Here is a 6,772-nt window from a genome sequence, read left to right on the forward strand (position 1 = left end):
GCACACACCACAACTAGCTTTAAAGTATACTACTTAACAGCTATAGGGCGGCAGCACTCTGGTTCAAATGCCTGTGCCGGTCGGCAGCAACTGCCGGCCGGTAACAGCCAGTGTTGGCCGGCAATGGCTGCCGGCCAGCAACTACACAAGGTAGTACCCAGCTGCCGGCCACACTCTTGGTGACCGGCAGACAAGGACTGACATAAGCCGGCCGGCAAAGGTACAAGACCAATGCCAGCCGGCAGCAAAAGAACCAGAGGACTACACCTGCCCGGCTGCCGGCCTCATAGGCCGGCAGCCGGGACAGGTACAGCACTAGAAGGAAAATAGAATGGATGCCGGGATAAGAGTGTACACAACCTCCAAGCCCGGCAACCGAAAGAGTGCATATAAGGAAGGGGAGAAACTAATTCAGGCTTCCTTGACCAATGCCGTCCGGCTCTGCCGGCAGGCATGGATGAGGGACCAAGAGAGATCCGGGCAGCACTCGAAAACATAAGACCCTTGCCGGCCAGCAGCTCTGCCAGCCGGCAATGGGCTGAGTCAATTCCAAATCCCAACCTATACTAGGTCCAGAAGTAGAACGACGTACAGTACAGTAAGACCCCTGCCGGCCAGCTCTGCCGGCCGGCAAGGTACAGTACAGTAATGGCTAGGCCATTACGGAGATAGAGGGGGAAGGGACAAGAGGGTCCTGCCAACCTTGCTTTAGTGACAGATCACCCGCAGCCAAGAAACTTATCTTAGCCTAAGGGAGATCTAAGGGGAAAGGCCAGCAATACTTGCCAGCTTCCAGAGCACCAAAGCAAGGAAGGCGTTGCTACTCCCAAGGGAAGAACTTATCCTCCCCCGAGAACAGCAACAGGACTAGTCTGGTAGATCACAAAAGAAGGAATCATAACTACAGAAACCTTCGGTAGTGACCTAAGGGAGCTAAGCTCCCTTTGTATGTGTTAGGTCAGCGAGGGGGACTCTGCCCCAAGCCAGGCAACACAGACTCAGACTAAAAACTCTGTTGTTCTGTCCCTCTTGAACCATAACTACAGGAACAGGAAGGTACAGTAACACCCTAGTATAGTTTTATCGAAAATAAATTCGGAAAAAACCACTTAGGGATAAGCCCAAGGCTTAAACAGAGGGAAAGGGATTGCATACCTTCTCCGAAGAAAAGAAAGCAACCGGGGAGTATGATAAAGTATACTAAGGCTCCATAAGCAATTAGCCTAGGCACCAAGAGAATCGATTACCTAATTCACCGAAACTCACACGTATACAATCTTGGAAATATTCCACACAGTCTAAAATGTATAAAATATAGCCTAAAGCTTCAATAAAATTTTAATTACACTCGGAAAAACCAAAATCATGCATGAAGTACTAGGACCAAACGACTAGGCTACATGGCCTAGCGTAGGCCAGAATGGCGAATACTTCGCCAAATAATACTAAGCACGAAAGGAAATCCTATGTAATGCTAAATATCTAAAATTTATTAAAGCAAAACAACCAGGAATGTCGCTCTGACTAACTAATTTATACCTAGCGAGCGACAGTGTCCAGGACACCTCTGGTAGGCTACGGCTCTTGTATCAAAGATTAATCCTATTAATCACTCAAAATTTTACCAAGAGCCTACATTTATACATAACAGACACTATACTCAACTTATCAGAGGCCGACGAAAACGAAGGAGCCATGAAAAGTCGAATAAATCCAAGATTTGCGAGAAAAACAGGAAAAAACACCGAGTTGTTAAGCTATGCAAAAAGGAATACAGACGGCGCCAGGATTGGCGCCAGGCACGCATACGAATCGGGGGAAAGGGAAGCCTTGGGAGCGGCTCCCCCTTTTTCTTTCCCGAATTCGTATCTCGTCAATCACCTCCTACGAGACGAAATCTCTGTCCAGGATGTAGATTGCCATGTGACGTGTCTAGAATACGTCCTCTGATATGTCGCGATATCCCTTTCATGAGGGATACTCGCTCCAGTAGTTAGAATTCTGGTACCTTAAGGTAAATTCTCTGGAAATATCGCCGTAGTTGTAATATACCCTACGAAGCTACCCTCTAGGAACTTCCATCAGGACGACATGGCCATCTCACCCAAAAATAGATTTTTCGCTTCGCTCAAAATCTGTTATATATATATATATATATATATATATATATATATATATATATATATATATATATATATATATATATATATATATATATATATATATATATATATATATATATATATATATATATTTATATGCATATATACACACACACATATATATATATATATATATATATATATATATATATATATATATATATATATATATATATATATATATATATATATATATATATATATATATATATATATAGATAGATAGATAGATATGGATATATTTGAATATATACATACATATATATATATATATATATATATATATATATATATATATATATATATATATATATATATATATATATATATATATATATATATATATATATATATATATATATATATATACATATATATATATATATATATATATATATATATATATATATATATATATATATATATATATATATATATATATATATATATATATATCTGAAAGTGTAATTTGTTAAAGGCATTTATTCTTTGTGTTTCTTTTATCCACCTTGACTTGTAATCGCATTCTAACAAGGAAATTTACTCCATGATTTTTTTGTGTTAGCGAGTGCCTATCCCGCCCGTGTTCTTTTTTCGTAGGTACTTTAATTCACTTTTTATACAGATATTCCAACATCGGCAAAATGGGTTGCAGGTCCAATCAGTTTGGGACAAGAGGCATTACAGTATATAGTGGAGTGCTCTACAATCGTGCTGTGGTTCGTCTGTTCTTCGTGCTCCCTTCATTTATATTCTTATTCTCTTTTGTGGCATTTAGATTGCAATATACAATGTTGACGATTTCCCTTAAAGAAACGATTAATGTCTGGCAACATCTATTCCAGGATTTTTAACGTTTTAAAAACGGATATATTGACATAAAGGTGAAATGTAAATCAACGGTCGCCTGTATTTTTTTGAAATACATTATATTTTTACGGTGAATTTCCGATTAAAATTACCACACAAACTTATTAATTAATGAAAGAAATGATAGATTTACCTGAAGTCATTTAAATTAATGATAATAAAAGTGGAGACATGTGCTTGACCTCGCGCTCAAGTTACAATATATAATGTCCACTTTTACAAAACAATTCATTTACCGTTAACAAAATCAAATATCCATCCGATATTCGCTTAATTTTTTTGTACTTATATTTACAGGAAAATGCAGCTAGGATACGACATCTCTTTTCATTAGTTTTTCCATATTTTATATCATAATTTCCTCTAATATTCTGTCTTTTTGTTTGCAATATTAATCTCTCTCTCTCTCTCTCTCTCTCTCTCTCTCTCTCTCTCTCTCTCTCTCTCTCTCTCTCTCTCTCTCCTTTGTCTTCAACTGCTTTTTTTTTTTGTATGTTGAATTTTTAATTCTTTCGCAGTTATTACTAAAGTCATGATTTTATTACTTCCATTTCGTAACTAGTATCATTGTTAAGGATATAATTTAATTTATAAGAAGAATATTGGTATGCAGAGATTGAAACAAGAGGATAGATTGAACTTGATCCATTTGTCTCTGTAAACTTTCCCTTATTTTCATTGCATATATTTCATATTCATTAAACATATATCCTTATATATATACAGGAAAAAAAAAGAATAAGGCTAATTGTGAGAATACTTTATGTTGAATGAATTTGTAATGGTGTATTATGAAAGTCAATATAGGAGGTAGTTGGGAGTATTTAAACATCATAGATGATGTTTTCACCAGAATATTTTTTTCTTTTTATTTTTTTTTTCTTAACTAAGCGTGAAACTTAATAAGAAATTTCAAGGAATAACTTTATACTCACAAAGGTAACAGTAATACTTGTATTTTTTTTTCTTTTTTTTTACAGAGTCACCATGTTACTTTTAAATGGAGGTCTTTATTATGTACAATATTTTACCCATTCAACTTCCCCACGATTCATAAATCGTGGTAGGTTTAATCGTACGAACATCCATTTTTTTTTTTTAATATCACAGTGTTTACCCATGCGAACATTTGTTTATATTTGGCTTTTGTTTGAATAAAATGATGAAGCAACCAATGCGATGCTAAGATCGAGCTTTTTTTTTAGCTTTGCTAAGATTGGATTTTACTTCATAAAATCATAAGCAATCGCAGAATCCTGTCACATCCTCAGATGTCAACCTTAAATCTGTTTGCCTTCAAACATTGTCTTCAAATACAGTTGCATTTTAGTTATAATTTTGATAATTTAATATTTTAAAGGTCAGATCTTATCGTACACCGTTTGCTTAGAAGACTTTCTATAGTGTCTCGTTTTCTTCTTGAATATGAATTTCGTCAACTTCTCTAAAAAATGATTTCAAACATATCCAATGAACTCCCAGGTATTCTCTGTGTGTGTGTTTCTTCGCGTGTTTCTATTTTCGCGGGCTCTTCATTACTCGCCGTTATAGGGCTTTCAACAAAGGCAGAATGACAAGCTTGTTCATGCAACTGAGAACGCTAGCAATACGAAACAGATAAAAAATAAATTCTTGTAATAGTCGGTCGTTATTTCTCTTGGTTTTGCTACTTAATTTTCCTTCACATTCTGGCACACCGTTGCATATGCGACGTGCACTTTATTGGGTCTAATATCCGCTTCCATAGTGTTGTGTTTATGTATTAGTCTCAGTGTTTACATGCAGAGAAGAGACTCAGTTTACTCACCGGTACATTTATTCAGAGCTGCTAGCTCGTATCTCGGTCGTATGGTTCCTTTTCCCATTTTTTTTTTTTTTGAGGAGCTTAAATCATTCACATTGTTCTGAAAATGGGTAAGTGCGTGTTTTAAGCATTTTTATGAGCATACCTTAATTTCTTGTAGGAATTAATGTTGTTCCTATGCAGCTGATAAAACTACAGGTTGAATAATAATAATAATAATAATAATAATAATAATAATAATAATAATAATAATAATAATAATAATAATAATGGATAACTAATAATTAATTATTAATAATTAATAATTACTAATTAATAATAATAATAATAATAATAATAATAATAATAATAATAATAATAGTTATTATTATTATTATTATTATTATTATTATTATTATTATTATTATTATTATTATTATTATTATTATTATTACCATGATAATAATGATTATAATAATTTTTACTGGTAGAATAAAACTAGGACCAAACAATTCTTTTAAGGGTAGGCTACAGATTCATCTTTTACCGACCGATACTGTACATCATAATCATCATCTCCTTTTACGCTTATTGACGCCAAGGGCTTCTGTTAGATTTCACCAGTCTTCTCTATCATGAGCTTTTAAATCGATATATACTTTTTTATTCATCATCTCCTACTTCACTCTTCATAGTCCTCAAAGTGTAGGCTTTGGTCTTCTAACTCTTCTAGTGCATTGCAAAGCTCAGTTAAAAGTTTGGTGAACTCTCCTAAGGATTGCGAAAAGCATGCCCAAACCATCTTCATCTACCGCTCACCATGATCTCATGCACATATGATACTCGAGTAATCTCTTATAGTTTTATTGCTAATCCTGTACTGCCATTTAGCTCCTAATATTCTTTGGAAGTCTTTTTTTTTCTCAAATCTACAAAATCTATTGGACATTGTTTCATTGTTATACCACAACGCAGGCCAATACAGTAACATCGATCTCACTGAACTGATATATAGCCTGATTTTTATATGTAATTTCAGGCGATTTGATTTCCAAATATTGGTTAACCTAGCTATTGTCTCGTTTACTTTTTTTTCAATCTTGTATTAAACTCCAATTCTAAAGACCCTGTATTAGAGATCATTGTTCCTAAATACTTAAATGATGCTACCTAATTAATCTTTTCTTCTTCCAATAATATGTCGTCTTCCATTACAAATTCCTTTCTCATCATCTTCCTTCCTTCTTTTTATCTTGAGCCTAACCTCATGTGACATTTCCTGTTATACAGTGAACTACATTCATACAAATATCCGCATTGATACTTGCCATAGAAAAGTCATAGTAGCTATTTTTCAATATTCGCGGGAGGATAATTTTCGACGGCGCCGTAAATTACTCGTAGAATATTTCGCATATCGAAATGAATGGAATTTATGGAATGGATAGTTAATCTGTCTATCCCAGTTTTCATGTCGATGTATGCCATAGAAGAGCCACAGAAAACCTTTATTTCGGTATTGGTTGAATGTTTATTTTTGGCGGTGAAATAAATTGTTCCTAGAATAATTCACATATCCAAATGAAAATTTCAAGGATTGATAAAAAACAGTTTCTCGGTTCTTGCCAAATTTCACGGTAATATTTACAATTAAAAAGACTCAGCTATTATGTAGCCTTCTTAAATATGCTGTTAAATGTAGCAACATTACAGTGAACTGCGTGATAGTGAGCGACGTCAACGAGGGACAATGCCGCTCTCATAAACAATATATGTCTTGAGTTCCAGCTAGGTATTATTATTATTATTATTATTATTATTATTATTATTATTATTATTATTATTATTATTATTTATTTTTTATTCTTTATTATTTATTATTTATTATTATTTATTATTATTATTATTAATATTATTATTATTATTTTTTTTTTTTATTATTATTACTATAGTTGTT

This window comes from Palaemon carinicauda, chromosome 6 (assembly GCF_036898095.1).
Source record: "Palaemon carinicauda isolate YSFRI2023 chromosome 6, ASM3689809v2, whole genome shotgun sequence".
NCBI classification, from domain to species: domain Eukaryota; kingdom Metazoa; phylum Arthropoda; class Malacostraca; order Decapoda; family Palaemonidae; genus Palaemon; species Palaemon carinicauda.